The 16680-nt window shown below is 39.9% G+C and overlaps 1 protein-coding gene and 1 long non-coding RNA gene across 4 annotated transcripts in view; one reads left to right on the forward strand and one right to left on the reverse strand.

Annotated features, from left to right (window-relative positions):
• The window catches only part of cnbd1 (cyclic nucleotide binding domain containing 1), a 163500-nt gene that overhangs the window by 109265 nt on the left and 37555 nt on the right, over window positions 1–16680 (reverse strand). The window lies entirely within an intron of this gene.
• Window positions 7781–15269, forward strand: LOC138755635 (uncharacterized). 2 transcript variants are annotated; one of them, XR_011352437.1, is made up of 3 exons: window positions 7781–8011; window positions 13406–13481; window positions 15154–15269. It is a non-coding gene; the product is annotated as an uncharacterized lncRNA (long non-coding RNA). The 2 variants fall into 2 exon arrangements; XR_011352436.1 differs by having other exon boundaries at window positions 13406–13474.

The following is a 16680-nucleotide window of genomic DNA, read 5'->3' on the forward strand; positions in this document are numbered from 1 at the left end:
AGCAATAAGGCCAGAGGGATCATGGTAAGCAAGGGTGGAGGTAGAAAACAAGGTGACGTCAACTGAAATGGATGTCAATGCCATCTGATTGGAAAATACCAAGATAGAATACAAAAAATTTTTCCTCGAATTTATGTGTGGCCTCAACTTGGCAGTGCAGTAAGCCATGGACAGACATGTCAGTATGGGAATGGGAAGTGGAATTAAAATGGCTGACCACTAGGAGGTTCTGGCTGTTACAGTGAAGGGTGCTTGGCAAAGCAATCCCCAATCTGCATCATGTATTTCCATCATAGAGGAGGCTGCACTGCGAAGGACAGTTGGATCCTGAATAGTATTGAGGGAGGAGGTGTAAGTGCAGGTGTAGCACTTCATATGGTCGCAGGGAAAAGTGTAAGGGAGTAATTAGTGGGGAGGATGTGAGGAGTTGGAGGGTTATGGGTGGAGAGCAGGAGGGGGAAGCTAGTGGAGTTGTTCAAATGAACCGGCGTGGACTTGAAGGGCCGACATGGCCTGTTTCCACGCCGTAAACAGTTATATGGTTATATATGGTTATATGGAATGAGTGGATAACAGATTCTTAGAAACAAAGGATCTGCTCACACTAACTATCTGAGACTTTCATATTAATAAAACAATATTTATTTGTTTATTCGTATATATGATTACTTGTCCTGCATATGATTGCTTGTCTATATGTGTGCTATGTCTGGTTGCGTGTCTGTGTGTTTTGCACCAAGGACCCGAGAACGCTGTTTTGTTGGGTTGTACTTGTGCAATGAGATTACAATAAACTTGACTTGTCATAGAGAGCAACAATCCTTGAGGAAAGAGGGGAAAGGAGAGGAAGAAAAGATGTGTTTGAAAGTGGTATCCCATTGGAGGTGACGGAAATTATAGAGAATGATATTTAGATGTGGAGGCTGGTAGGATGGTAGGTGAGAATGAGGGGGACCTATTCTTATGTCAGGGGGAGAGGAAAATGAAGTAAGAGCAGATGTGTGGTAAATGAAGGAGATGTGGTTAAGGGACTTAGGGTGGTATGAGAGTCTCGGATAATTAGTATGAGCAGATCCTTTGGTAAGAATCCCTTATCCACTGTTCTTTCACTCACATACCACCCTAAGTCCCTTACCAATCACAGAGCCCCTATGACATAAGGATTACTTAAGGTGGTATGCAAGTGAAAAGAAAAAGTTTGAAAACCACTGATCTAGTTAATATAGTACAGAAAGCTTTGCTACAGAGAATATTATTGGTCTTCTCTTCAAAATCCTATGGCAGGGGTGGGGGGGGGGTCATAAAGTTTAAGGCAGTACTTTCTTACCCAGATTAATGGTTTGCAAAATTCACCTCTGATGTATTGTGTTCCAGTTAAAAATACAAATGGCATGGAAATAAATTGATTGTCTCATTTATTTATTACAAATAGGTTGTCTCTGAAGACAGAACAAGATTCTACAAGTATGTTAGCTGATGGTTCAGCACAGGGACAACATGAAATTGCAAAAGGTTGGAGTGAATCGCAAAAGTTGCAGGTGTAACAGGATATCAAGAAGGGAAATGAAATGTGGGCCTTCATTGCTAGAGGGATTGAATTTAGGAGGAGGAAGATTATGCTGCAACTGTACAAGGTACTGGTGAGGCTGCATCTGGAGTATTGCATGCAGTTCTAGTCTCCTTACTTGAGGAAGGATGTAGAGGCTTTGGAAGCAGTGCAGAGGAGGTTCACCAGGTTGATTCTCAAGATGAGGGGGTTCACCTATGAGGAGAGACTCAGTTGCCTGGGACTGTACTCACTGGAATTTCGAAGAATGAGAAGGAAATATATAAAAAAATTAAACGGATAGATAAGATAAAGGTAGGCAAGATGTTTCCATTAGTAGGGGAGATGAGAACTTGGGGACAAAGCATCAAGATTCAGGTTAGTAGATTTAGGATGGAGAGGAGGTGGTATATTGATGGAATTCTCTGCCAATGAAGCAATGCGGGCTACCTCAGTAAATATATTTAAGATTTTTACATAGTAGGGAAATTAAGGGATATGGGGAAAAGGCAGATAGGTAGATATGAGACTATCATCAGATCAGCCATGATTTCACTGAATTACGGAACAAGCTCAACGTCCCAGATGGCCAACTCCTGCTTCTAATTCTTATGTTCTAAGCAAAACAACTATACTGAGAATCTGAACAGCTTCTCAGATCATATGTCATCTGACAAACAACTGTCAATTGATTTAGAGAAACACAAAAGCTGCAGATGCTAGAATCTAGAGTAAACAAAGAATTGCTAGAGGAACTCAGCAGGTCAGACAGCATCCTTGGGTTGAAATGGTTAGTCAATGTTTCAGGACTGAACCCTTTATTTATTCTTATTGAGTTGCATATAACTTATCACCTTCCAGCATCCCATTAGCACTCCTAATCATGGTTAAAAAAAAATTAAAATGTGACTTGTTCAGTGAAGATGCCACTTAGATAAATTCATAATTAAAGTTGTTATCATGACAAGTTTAATAAATCACCCCAAGTTACAGACAACTATCGAAGGGAAACCTTAATGGGCAAGTATAGGTGGTATGGAAGCAGGTGCGCAAGTTCTGAGAAAAAGTCATTTCCACCACAATCCAATTCTAAGATATAGGGTTGGCTGCTTCATTGAGGGATATTTGGCAGCTCAGAAGAAAATTATTAATCAGAACCATGAGATTATTTAGCATAAATTGGTGAGCAACATAGTCATAATTTAAGTTGATAATTTTCCAAAAAATTTTACTTTTTCCTCATACTACTGCCTCAAGAAAATATACAATAAAAATTAGGCAAATTGCAAATGCACTTCATGGGAATCAATATTGCATCCCCCGCTCTTAATGAATGTTTCTGCCATTGCTGCATTGTCAGTACTTTTAAGCAGAGTTTTGGAATTAATTATGCTAGAAGATCATTTTAAAATGTGCTATTTAACTTTTGTAATTAAATAAATCTGAATTAAACGGTTCATCTCAACAATGATCTTGAACCTAAAATAGGAGAGTAAAATATGCAAGTAAAACAGGATAGAAGAGGATTGTGTGACCCAAAAAAGTAGTTATTTATTCAAAACAAGAGATAACTGAAAACAAATTGCAAATGTAAAATCAAAGTAGCTGCAAGAGGTTCAGTTCTGGATACTTTATGTACATTATTTGATCTTCAAGAACGAGTGACACAATAGTAGAAATATAGTCTCAGTGATTAAAGATTAAATTACTTCAATAATGGAAGAGTATTTAACAGAATGCAAATAAGGATAGGAGACTTCAGGGGTAATATTAAAGAATTTTAAAATGTCAAAAAGATTACTGTGAATTATATTAGTCCATAGTTGTGCATGCCTATAGTGTGGATTGTGGAAAATCATGTGGCCTCTCTGGACCTGGTGCGAATGTGGATTGTGGAGGGTCATGTGACCTCTCTAGCTGGAACCTAGTCAGAAGGCACCTCACCTGCTAATCAAGGATTACGTTTGCCCATTTGTGAGACTGATGCATGATTGGCTCTGGCAGCTGACATGTGATTGGTCTTCCAGGTGTCAATTAATGGCTCGATCTGCCCACAGGTGAGGCTGTTGCACAATTGGTCCTTGCAAGTCATATGGATTGGCCCTGCATTGAAAAAGGCAAGCAAGTCCATTCTCTCCTGCTCCCTAAACCATCTTTGAAGCTGACTGCAATTGGCCAATCCCAGATGCTGAGCATGGGCTACATTGGAGACCAGATTTATGTACATGTACTTGTTTATTTCTTACTGTTATGTTTACCATGCCTGTGGGTGGTGCATGCTGAGCACGTAAAGCCGTTTCTCGGTATACCGTTCCGGTGTGTTGTGTACATTAGTCTGTCAGTGTGTGCCTTTTTGTGAATTCCCCTGAGTGTAAATAAAGCCCATTGTTTCTTGATAACATTTCCAGCCTTGATTCTCTTTGAACCCATCAATCCTATTCTGAACACAACAATGCCAAAGTTAATAAACAATTGTATAGTTCAGGCTCAGTGGTTTTAAAGAAGGACGCTTAATTTCATATTAGCTATGAAAAGCAAAGCAGTTATTATCAGAAAGATATTATTTTGAGGGTGTTTATGATCATTTTTACAATGTTTTCTAATAACCAACATAAGGAAGCTCAACTTAAATTTAACATTAGATTTAGTGAGTGGCCTTGATATAAATACTCAATTAATAGCAATAATATTTAGAATTGGGTTCAAAAGTGTATTTAACATAGAGAAACAAGGAAGAGCCATGAAGGTTTTAGATTAAGACAAGGCTGATTTTATTGGGATGAAACAGAGACTACAGTAAGCTATGCTGGTTATGTGTCAATAACTGCAGGCCAGTACAATGGACTTAAAAGATGCCATGTACATACAAGAGAAGAGAAAAGAAAAAAGGCAATTTGGCCCACAATATGTGTGCTGTCTTTGGTACCATTTTAAACTACACACTTGACTACACACCTGCTTGCACATATTCTATATTCCTTCATTCCCTGCCTGTCCATGTGTCTAAATGCCTTTAAAATATTGCTCTCCTGACCGCTTCAATCATTTCTCTGCAATACTCATTCAAGGCACTTACCACTCTGCACTTTTGTGTTCTAATTTTAAAGCTTTGTTCTAATCCACCCCATATGTACCTCTGTAACTTTTTAATTTATGGATTTTAGTAAGGCAAATGACAAGGTTCCCAATGATAGATATGTTCAGAAAGTCAGAGGCATGGGATTCATGGAACCTTGGCTGTGTGGATTCAGAATTGATTTAGCTGCAGAAAGCAGAGGGTAGTAGGGATACAGTATGCTACATGGAAGTCAGTGACTACACAGGGATATGTTCTGGAACCCCAGCATGATTTTTATAAATGACCTCGATGAAGAAGTAGAGGGATAGGCCAGTAAGACTGTAGATGACATGAAGGTTGTATGTGTTGTGGATATTGTAGATAAGCTTGCTGTTGGTAACAACAGGATATAGACATTGGGTGGAAAATTGGCAGATGGAGTTCAATCCGGGCAAGTGTCAATTGATGCATTTTGGAAGATCAAACTTGAAGGCACAGTACATGGTTAATGGCAGGATTCTTAACAGTGTGGAAGATCGGAGGAACCTTGGGGACCAAATCCATACATCTCTCAAGGTAGCCGCTCAGCTTGATAGGGCAGTTAAGAAGGGTGGTATGCTGGCCTTCATTAGTTGGGGGATTTATTCAAGTGTCATGAGGTAATGTTGTAGTTCTACAAAACTCAGGTTAGACCACACTTGGAATGCTGTGTTCAGAAAAAAGGAGAAAGTGCTTGCTGTCTTTAAATAAATAAGGGTGGATAAATCCCCAGAGCCTGACAAGATATTCTCTAGAACCTTGAGGAGGTAGTGTAAAAATTGTTGGGGCTCTGGCAGAAATATTTAAAATGTCCTTAATTATGGGTGTGGTGCCAGAGGATTGGAGGGTAGCTCACATTTTTCCGTTGTTTAAAAAAAGCTCCAAAAGTAACCCTGGAAATTATAGGTCAATGAGCCGAATGTCAATAGCAGGTAAATTATTGGAAGGTGTTCGACAAAATTGGATATACAATTATTTAGATAGCCAGAAATGATTAGGGATAGTCAACATGGCTGTGTGAAGGGTAGGTCATGTATAACCAATCTTAGAGATTTTTGAGGAGGTTACCAGGAAAGTTGATGAAGGAAATGGCTGTGAAAGTTGTCCATGTACTTTGACAATGCCTAATGCCGAACAAACCTCACTTGCATGAATATATATAAACCTTAAAGCATTTTTACTTTATTTTCAGTCACATTCTTTGAAAAAAATTAATCATCGCTACATCTGCAGATTCCTCCTCTCCACGGAGCTGCTCTAAAGTCAAACAATAAAATTATAGATAATTAATACACCTCCCCCCAATTTTTACAAATAAAGCCTCTGACGAGAATGATTCTTACTAAGCAGAGATAAGGAGACATTTTAAAAGAGTCACCCCAAATGTGAGTGGCATCAACCAGCTCTTCATCCTGGGTGATGCCATTATTTAAACAGCTGCTATGATCAAAGTATGACCAAGGCAGTCTACTGGCTGAATATTTGCTCCCATCTTCACCAAAAGTTTGTGTTATTCAAAGAACATTTACTTTTACAATTTTAAATCTGCGTATTTTTTGCCTATTACTTTATTATTTCTTAGTTTAATTTTTAAAATTTATTTTCCTTGATTTTTTTGGCAGTTGCTTGAATTCTAGATGCCTGGGATTTTACAGTAGAGCAAATATATTCATTGCTCAAAAAGGCACATGTGTATCAAACCTGTGTAGTCAGAGCAGATAGATGTGCTCAGTCGGAGCTATAGTTCAAAATTGCTTTTAATCAGCGTTCATTGGACCAACGGTTACACACTTTTTGTTCCTGGCATTCTCTCTGGAAGTGATGTCACCCACGCATATAAAAAGACTTTGCGCACACGGGTTTTGCTCCGCGATGAAAAAGAAGGGGAAAGCTTGGTTTCAGTTGAGAGAGGATCTTCTTAGCCACGTGCGGCCACCATTTTTGCTTGTTCAACCGCGTCCTCAGTAGGCTGCCACATGACCCCACCCACCCCCCCCCCCCCACCCCCAGACCAGCACTATAGTCCCCAATGCCCAAAGTCTGAATGGGTATCTATTTGGGCAGTCTGCCCCTGTGCTAAGGAGCCTGCACCTCCACCGGTTGAATCAAGTCCAAATGGGCTGGCTTGAGTTAGTCTCTCGTAAAAACCTCCTCTTTCCCCTAAATGTCCACGATATACGTGGACCCATTACTCCTGATCACTTTGCATGGCTCTCAAATGGCCACTACAAAAGTGCTCGATACGCCTCCCTTCTAACCAACAAACTCACAGTTCTGCAGGTCCTTGGGAACATAGATTTGAGTGTGTCCATGTTGTAAAGTCGGTATGGGAGTCAGGCTGCCAAGCTGCTCGCATAGTCTGTCCAGGACTGCTGCAGGCTCTTCTTCCTGCCTCTTCGGGGCTGGTATGAACTCACTGGAGATGACCAGCTCAGCTAACAAGATGTTCAGGTCTTCCTTGGGCACTGTGCAGATTCCAAGAAAACACCAGGGGAGTTCATCTACTCAGTTGGCCCCTTCAGGCAGGCCATGTGTCGCTGACTTCAGGTGCCTGTGGAACCGCTCTACTAGCCTGTTTGACTGCTGGTGATATGCAATCCCCACAGGCTGGCTATGGCCGACCACAGGCTAGAGATGAATTGTGCACCTCAGTTGGATGTTATGTGGGCCAGTACTCTGAGGTGTGCCACCCAGGTCATTAGTGCCTGGGCACAGGGCTCAGTGATCGTGTCAGTGAGTGGCGTTGCCTCCTGTCATCTGGTGAAGTGGTCCACTATGGTGAGAAGGTACCGTGCTTCCTGTGACACCAGGAAGAGACCTACGATATCCACGTGGATATGGCTGAACCTTCTATGGGTGGGTTTGAACTGCTGCAGCAGGGCTTTGGTGTGCTGCTGTACGTTGGCCATCTGGGAATGTGTGCATGTTTTTGCCCAGATGCTGACCTGCCTCCGGAGGCTGTACCATACATATTTGTTGGGGATCATCCAGACAGTTGTCCTGATGAGGAGCGAGCGAAGTTGTGGATAGAGTCAAACACTCGCCGTCTCCAGGCTGCCAGGACAATGGGGCGTGGTTGGCCGGTGGCTATGTCACAAAGGAGGGTGTTCCTGCCGTGTCCTACTGGATGACCTGCAGCTGCAGCCCCGAGACAGCAGTTTTGTAGCTGGACATCTTGCCGTCCTCCTGTTGTGCTTTCACTAACACTGCATAATCCACTCCCTGGAACAAGGCATGAATCATTGGCCTGGAAAGTGCGTCCTCCACGACATTGGCCTTGTCTGATGGTTGTTGTGTGCTCAGAGATGTAGGACAGAAGTCGCTGTTGGCGGGACAACCAGGGGTTGGACCTTTTGGCCAATGTGAAGGTTAGTGGCTTGTGATCCATGAAGGCAGTGAACACTCTGCCCTCCAGGAAATACTTGAAATGGCAGATGGTCAGGTACAGCGCCAACAACTCCCAGTCAAAAGCATTGTACTTAAGTTCAGGTGGCCTCAGGTGTTTGCTGAAGAATACTAGTAGCTGCCAGCACCCCACTATTAACTGTTCCAGCACCCCACCAACCGCTGTGTTGGAGGCGTCCACAGTGAGGGTGGTCGGAACATCTATCCTGGGGTAGCACAGCACCCGCCAAGGCTTCCTTTGTCTTCAGGAAAGCAGTCACGGACACTTTGTCCCAGGTAATATCCTCGGTTTTGCCCGCCATTAGGGAGAACAGAGGGCACATGATTCGAACGATGATAGAAATTTACCATGACAACTAACTCCTGCAGGCCTTTGACCGTATTGGGTCTGGTGAATTTGCAGATTGCACTGATTTTGGCTGGTAGTGGTGTTGGCATTTGACCAGTTTGATGGTGAGGCCGAACTTGCTCAGGCATGTGTAGAGTGCATGGGGGTGGGACAGATGCTCCCGATGACTGCTGCTGGAAATCAGACTGTCATCGAAGGAGATGAAAGGAAAGTCCAAGTCACACCCTCACCTCTGAAAAGTCTGTGCACCAAACGGCATGCAGAGGAACTCGAACATGCCGAATGGGGTGATGATGATAGTCTTGGGAATGTCTTCCGGGTGTATCAGGATCTGGTAGTATCCCCAGACAAGGTCCACCTTGGATCTTTGCCCTCTGCAGGTTTGCTGCAAAGTCCTGAATGTGTGGCACAGGGTAGCAGTCGGGGTGGTGACCTCGTTCAGCCAGCAGTAGTCACCACAGGGTCACCACCCCCCTGCTGTCTTGGGCACCATTTTCAGGGCAGAGGCCCATGCACTGTTAGATCACTGGATGATTCCCAATTCCTCCATTCTTTTGAATTCCTCCTTTACGAGGCAAAGCTTTCCTGGAGGGGAGTCTGCAGGCTCTGGCATGGAGTGGCGGTCCCTGAGTTAGTATATGGTGTAGCACCTCGCATTTGGGCATGATTGCCATGAACTGCGGGGCTAGCACCAATGGGTAAGCTACCAGGATTTTGGAGAACTCATCCCCTTAGAGTTCATATGTGGGGCTGGGAACTTGGCTTCACCCAAGGAAAACATCTCAAAACGTTTTGGTGTGAACCAGTCATTTCCCCTGTAGGTCCACCAGCAGGATGTTGGCTCACAGGAAGTTTGCCCCCAGTAGTGGTTGGTCCACAGCTGCCAGTGTGAAATCCCATGTGAAGCGACTGGTACCAAACTGCAGCTGGACTCTGCGGGTGCCGTAGGTCCGTATCGTGCTGCTGTTTGCTGCCCTCTAGGTGGGTCCTGCCTTCCTGCTGCAGGTGTTGTGCCCCGTTGGGGAAATGATGCTGATTTCCGCTCCAGTATCGACCAAGAAGCAGTGTCCAGATTGTCTGTCCCAGGCATAAAGAAGATTGTCCCAGACATACAGAAGGTGGCGGCTGGCCCTGGCATTTCACGGAAACATGCAGGGTGGGTGACAGTGGTGGGCCTCTATGCCCCATCTCTGGTGGTAGAAACACCACTGATCATTGAGTTGGGGGCATTCTGCTGCTGGGGACGGTCGGGGTTGTGGCTGGTTGTGAGTCCTGGTAACATGTGTGATGGACACCGTGGTTTTTTTCTTGGCTCTCTACAGTATGTCTGACCAAGCCGCCACTTTCCAGGGGTTGTTAAATTCTGCATCAGCTAGCAGTAGGTGTAGTCCTCTGGTAGTTGTTCCAGAATACCTGCTTGAACATGATGGAGGAAGAGTGGCTTTGGCTAGGAGCAGCATGTAATTAATTAATGCTGATGGGGGCCTGTCCCCTAGGCCACGTGGGTGGAGCAAGCAGGCGCCTCATTCGTGACGTCAGAGGCCAAAAGTTCTTATGAGGAGCTCTTTGAACACTGTGTACTTGCTCTCTTCTGGGGCATCTGAATAAAATCCGTAACCCAGCTCGCTGTTTCCTCATCGAGGGAGCTGGAATCTGAGGTTATCTGCTAGATGTTGAACTGTGCCTCTGCCTGGTTAAACCACACACGTGGTTGTGACATACAGGAAGTCGGCAGCTTCAGTAAGATGATGTGTAGTGATGAAGCGTCCGTCATCTTTGGTTCGAATATCCTTTGGATCATTGGGGTAGTTCAAAACTGCCTTTAATCAGTGTTCATCGGACCAACTGTTACGCACTTCCAGTTCCCGGCGCTCTCTCCAGAAATGACGTCACCAGTGTGTACAAAAGGGCTCTTCATGCACATGGGTTTTGCTCCACGATGAACAAGAAGTGGAAACCTCTGCACCATTTTGAGAGAAGATCCTCTTAGCCGTGTGCGACCGCCAATTTTGCCAATTCAACCGCGTGCTTTGTGGGCTGCCACACCTGCAATTAAATTATAATGTGTTCTAACAGAGACTTTGTGACATGCAACATGAAATATATTTTTTATTTCATTTTATTTTCCTTTCTACCTTCAATGTATACCTTCCTTGTCCATTTCTTATCATATCATAAATTCATTTGTTTACAAAATATTTGGAAGGCAGTACAATCCCAATAAATATTTATTGAGGCAAGGGACTGAAATATTTTATTTTAAATGATCTTCCATCATAGGACTGCTCTGTCACTCATTTTGCAATCCTGCCCACAAGATTTATGCAAAAATGATAAATATGGAAGAATTTTATTTTTTATTAATGTTGGAAAATGGGTGATTTTTGTCTTTAAAAGACCTTTCCCAATTTTATTTTTCCGTTGACATTGGTGAAAATACAGTTAACATCACCGAGCCAATGGCCACCATGACTTTAATTGTTGGACATGATACAGATAGCAAGGCAGAACATTTCCTGTAAGCTTAAAAAGAACCATACAAAGAACATTTTAAATATATTATTTGCCAGTGTTCCAGCAAAATCAATAGTCAGAGCCTTAACTAGCTTTGACTAATTAAGCAATGGAATCTAGAAACAGAAACAACTTGTCCCAGAATCACAGCCAAGCAGCAGTTTCATAAGCTCCTGTACCCAGGAAGAAATTATAAAGAAAACGCACATTCCTGTGGGATTGAGTAAGGAGAAATGTGCAGGTCATACTGCATTACACCTCGGAATAGAAAAATAGAATCATTAAATCATCAAACTTACTAAACTGGGGAGATGTTCATGTCCAGAAGTACAACAGCTGCACACCAATTTGTCTTGCAGTGCACATACAGATTCTCGAATAACTCAAATTCTCAGAAACTATAGCTCATCAGGACCTCTGACAAAGGATGAGTCAGATGAACATGAAGAAATTGATGAAGACACTGTGGTATTTAAGATGTTTCATGGCATATGCAAGAATCTCTATGGAACTGCTCGTGAGCAGGCAGGAGCAACTCCTACACTCAGAGGTATTTCTGCATGAACAGTTTCAAAGAGGGAGGATGTCTCCACATTACAGAAATTACAGTAGAAGTCTAAATATCTGGGGACTGGGTTGGTGTAGATTTTTTGGACTTTCCTAATTCTTGGGCAGTACTTTTAAAATTCAAATTGGGGGTATAGTGCAATTTTTTTTAAACTTTTTTTGTTAAACAACAGCATGAAAATCTTTTTAAAGCAGTGATAACAGTAATTATGAGGAAAACTAAAGTACAGACAGTGAAAAAAACGACTTTGAAGCAAGCAACAAGTACAGAAGAATTAGGGCCTACCTTGGAAATGGAGCCTTGAGAATTAATTCCTCTTCATCTGAGATCGTCACGTCAATCTCTGACGAAGATTCAAGTAACTCCCCGGGGAAACAAGGAAGATGGCACTGGAGTTAGAAAGCGACAACTACAGCTCCTTGAGCTGCAGGATCAACTGCGCATGAGCAGATCTCTGCGCATGAGCAGATCTCTGCGCATGAGCAGATCTCTGCGCATGAGCAGATCTCTGCGCATGAGCAGATCTCTGCGCATGAGCAGATCTCTGCGCATGAGCAGATCTCTGCGCATGAGCAGATCTCTGCGCATGAGCAGATCTCTGCGCATGAGCAGATCTCTGCGCATGAGCAGATCTCTGCGCATGAGCAGATCTCTGCGCATGAGCAGATCTCTGCGCATGAGCAGATCTCTGCGCATGAGCAGATCTCTGCGCATGAGCAGATCTCTGCGCATGAGCAGATCTCTGCGCATGAGCAGATCTCTGCGCATGAGCAGATCTCTGCGCATGAGCAGATCTCTGCGCTTTCGCGCGATGCGAGCTTCAACTCTGCCTGCGGGGTGGTGGGGGGCAGGCAAACCTTCGTAGCCCAGTACTGCTGGTGATGGACTGCCGAGGGAGAGGCCTAGACCCCACATAAGGGTCAAGTAAGCGCCTACGTCGACTGAGGAGAAAGAAGAAGAAAATGTCAGGATTGAAGAAGAGGATACCTTACCTATAACGAAGGAGGAGGAGATGCTGCTACATCAGGGTAGATCCTCATCTCATTATGTGGTTGAAGGTTAATTTGGACCTTCTGCAATACCTTACTATGTAGATGCATCAAGTCAATTGGATACTTTATCTAAACAAATTCAGACTTTATCAACTCAAATGAGCCAGGATTTTATGTCTATTAAAGATCAGTTTGTAGCAAGATTTATTAGTATGAAAGAAGAAATGCTTACGATTAAAACTGATGTTTCAAAATGTGTAAAGGTGGTGGACAAAATGAAGATTAAACCAGAAAATTGAAGAAGATTTTCAAGATTGTCATAATGATGTAGTAGAGCAATGTGAAGATACGGTTGGCAAGCTTGAAAATTCTTAAACTGCTTGGAAAGTTCAGAGAAATTACTTGTTAAAAAAAAATTGATGTTTTGGAAAAGCAGAGCTGCAGAAATAATATGAAGATTGTGGGTTTGCCTGAAGATTTTGAAGGCTCAGATGGGTACAGTTTTTTCAGAAATGGATTCCTGGCATTTTGGGAAAGGAATATTTTACGAATGGTTTGGAGTTGGACAGAGCTCATAGAGCAATTAGGAGAAAACCTTTTCCTGGTCAACCGCCACACTCTATTTTAATTAGGTGTTTACGTTATCAAGATAAAGAAATGATTTTGACAGTTGCAGTACAAAATGCGAGAAAGCATCAGGACCCCTTTGATGGTCAGGAATAATAGAGTATTTTTATGTAGACCTGATTCAAACCATTATTAAACGTCACAAGGAATTTAATCCTGCTAAGGCTGTCTTATGGAAAAAGGGAAACAGATTTGCTTTTAGATATCCTGCTGTACTTAGTTTTATTATGGAGAATTTCAATTGCAATGTTTTACTGATGAAGATGATTCTCTTTTATTTGCTAATTCATTGCCTGATCATAAACAGAAGAGTCAAGATCAATCTTCTCAAGGAATGAAGTTGGCACAAGAAAAGCGAAAAAATGGTTCACAGAAGGTGAAAGGTCATGAACTCACTGAAATTGCTATTGATGATAATCAAGTTAATTATACTTGAAATACTGATGATAACTGTTGTTTTTTATTGTTCTGTTTGGAAAGTGGTTTTGTTTATTTCTCCTTCCAAAGTTGTTAGCCACTTGGTGACGTTGGTCACTTCCTGTAAAATTGGGGGGGGGGGGGGGGGGGGGGGGGGGAGGGGGGGTAGTACTGCTTAAGCAGTGGTTTTTTTTTTGCTTTTTGGCTTTTTAAGATATTTTTAGGGTTTTTTTTTCTTTTCTATTAGGGAGACGTATTTTATTTTGAAGAGTACCCATGGATTAGAGTTAAGATATTTTTAGGGTTTTTTTTTTCTTTTCCATTAAGGAGACGTATTTTATTTTGAAGAATACCCATGGATTAGAGTCACATCATTGCGGGCAGGAATATGATGCTTACAGTATTAAATATATTAATGACTAATTTGAATTTTGTGACATATAATGTTAATGGGCTCAACAATCTAAGCAAGAGAAAGAGGAGTTTGGCTTATATAAAGAAAATGAAAGGAGATATTGCTTTTTTTTTTAAACAAGAGACTCATTTGACGAAGAAGGAACATCAAAAGTTACAAAGAGATTGGGTTGGCCAGGTTATAGCTTCTTTTAATTCAAAAGCGAGAGGTGTTGCTATTTTGGTTAATAAGAAGTTGTGTTTTACGTTAGAATCAGTTATTAGTGATTCAGTGGGTAGATTTCTTGTTGTAAATAGTCAAATTTATTTAGAATTTTGGACTCATTAATATTTATGCTTCAAATTATGATGATGATTCGAGATTTCTTTTTTAATTTGACGCAAACATATGAAAATGTAATGATTGGTGGAGATTTTAATTGTTGTTTGGATCCATTACTAGATAAATCTCACAAAAGTTATTAAAACTAAAATGGGAAAAGAAATATAATCATTAATGAATGAAATGAATTTAGTTGTCATTTGGAGCAGATTGAATCCTAAAAAGGATTATTCATTTTATTCTTATTCCAGAAGATTTTTTTTTAAATTCAATTGCAAGGACATATTTTATCTGCTGAATACAAGAGTTGAATATTGTCAGATCATTCTTTTTTGATAATATCATGTATAGGTTGTGGGAAAAAAAAATAGATACTACTTATAGATAGAGATTTAATTTTTCTTTGTTGAAAAATGTTTAATTTTGTAGTTTTATAAGAGATCAAATACAGCAGTATTTGAAAATAAGTACAGATTCGGTTGATAATACATTTATTTTGTGGGATGATTTAAAGGCATTTTTAAGAGGACAAATTATTAGCTTTTCAACTAAAATTAAGAAACCTTATTCTTGGGAAGTTGATAAATTAGGGAAGGAGATTGAGAATTTAGAGAAAGATATATAGAATGATTCGCTGAGACTAAAAAGATACGATTAATAAATAAATAATGCATTATAATTCATTACAGACATAACACGGAGAAATTATTGCAAAGACCTAGACAAAAATATTATCAATTAGGGGAGAGAGCTCATAAAGTATTGGCGTGGCAATTAAAGACAGAAATGATTCAAAGACTACATATAAATCTCAAGATATAAATGAGGCTTTTGAGAAGTTTTATATGAAATTGTATACATTTGTGTCTGAAAATGATGTTAAAATTAATGATTTTTTTTAGCTCAACTTCCATTATCTTTTTTGGATATTCAAGAATGGGAAGAATTCTACTCTCCGTTTACATTAGAGAAGTTATTAATGCACTTAAATCTATGCTGAATGGAAAGTCTCCAGATGAAGATGGATTTACATTGGAATTTTATTAAAAATTCAGATTTATTAATGTTTCTTTTAATGGATATGTTGAAACAAGCAATGAAAGTTCATTTTTTACCAAATTCCTTTTCTAATACAATTATAACAAGAAAGATAAGAAAGATAGAGATTTGTTAAAAACTGAGACTTATAGACCTATTTCTTTTTAAATGTTGATTATAAAATGTTAAGTGTTAAGCAAATAGGTTGGTGAATTATTTACCAAGTTTAATTCATTTGGATCAGGCTGAATTTATTAAGAACCATTAATATTGCAAAATTAATTATTTTGATTAATATTTCTCAGAAGAAATCAAACTTATCAATGGTCTTATCATTAGATGCAAAAAGGCATTTGATAGGTTAGAATGGAGTTTTTTATTTAAAGTATTGGAAAAATTTAGGTTTGGACTAATCTTTATTAGTTGGATTGAATCATTATATAACAAAACCCTTCTGCCAGAGTGGTGACAAACGACCAAATATTTTTTATAAGACAAGGCTCACAAAGGGTGCCCTTTGCCCCTGGCACTTTTTGCATTAACTATTAAATCTTTAGCACAATTGATAAGACAGGATGGTAATAATAATAAATTTAAGATTAATTTATTTGATAATGTTTTGATTTATTTAACAGAACCACAAGATTCATAATATGAGAGATTGAAACAATACGGACAAATATCAGATTATAAAATTAATTGGGATAAAAGTAAGATTTTTCCGTTAGCTCCTGGTGATTATACTCAATGTAAGAAAATTGCTCAATTTAAATGGTCAGATTAAATTAAATATTTAGGTAATAAAATTGGTAATGATTTAGATCATTTATATAAATCAAATTATTCATTTATTTTATAAAATTAAAAATGATTTAAATAGATGGAAAGATTTAGCTATAACATTAATAGGTAGGGTTAATTGTATTAAGATGAGTGTTTTTCCTAGAATTCAGAATCTTTTTCAATCTGTTCCTTGTAAAGTTCCTCCAAATTTTCTTAAAGATTTAAATTCTATAATTAGGAAGTTTTTGTGGAAAGGTAAAATGGTTAGGGTATCTTACAAAAATCAACTTGGAAATATGAATTGGGAGGCTTATAACTCCCAAATTTTCAAAATTATTATAAAACAGCATAATTGAAGTTTATCAATAGAATGTTTGATTTGGATAATCCGTTAATATGGGCTAATATTGAGTTAACTAATATTAGAAATGAAAAATATGGCAATTTCTTTATAAATGGAATACTAAATTATTAATGATTAATAAATATCCACCTATTTTGAGACATTTAATTGAATTATGGAATAGGATAAATGATGAGATAGGTACGCAGAGGAAAATTTCAGGTAAAACACCTTTGTATCAGAATAAACTTTTTCCTTTAACACT

The sequence above is a fragment of the Narcine bancroftii genome, chromosome 2 (assembly GCF_036971445.1).
Source record: "Narcine bancroftii isolate sNarBan1 chromosome 2, sNarBan1.hap1, whole genome shotgun sequence".
NCBI classification, from domain to species: domain Eukaryota; kingdom Metazoa; phylum Chordata; class Chondrichthyes; order Torpediniformes; family Narcinidae; genus Narcine; species Narcine bancroftii.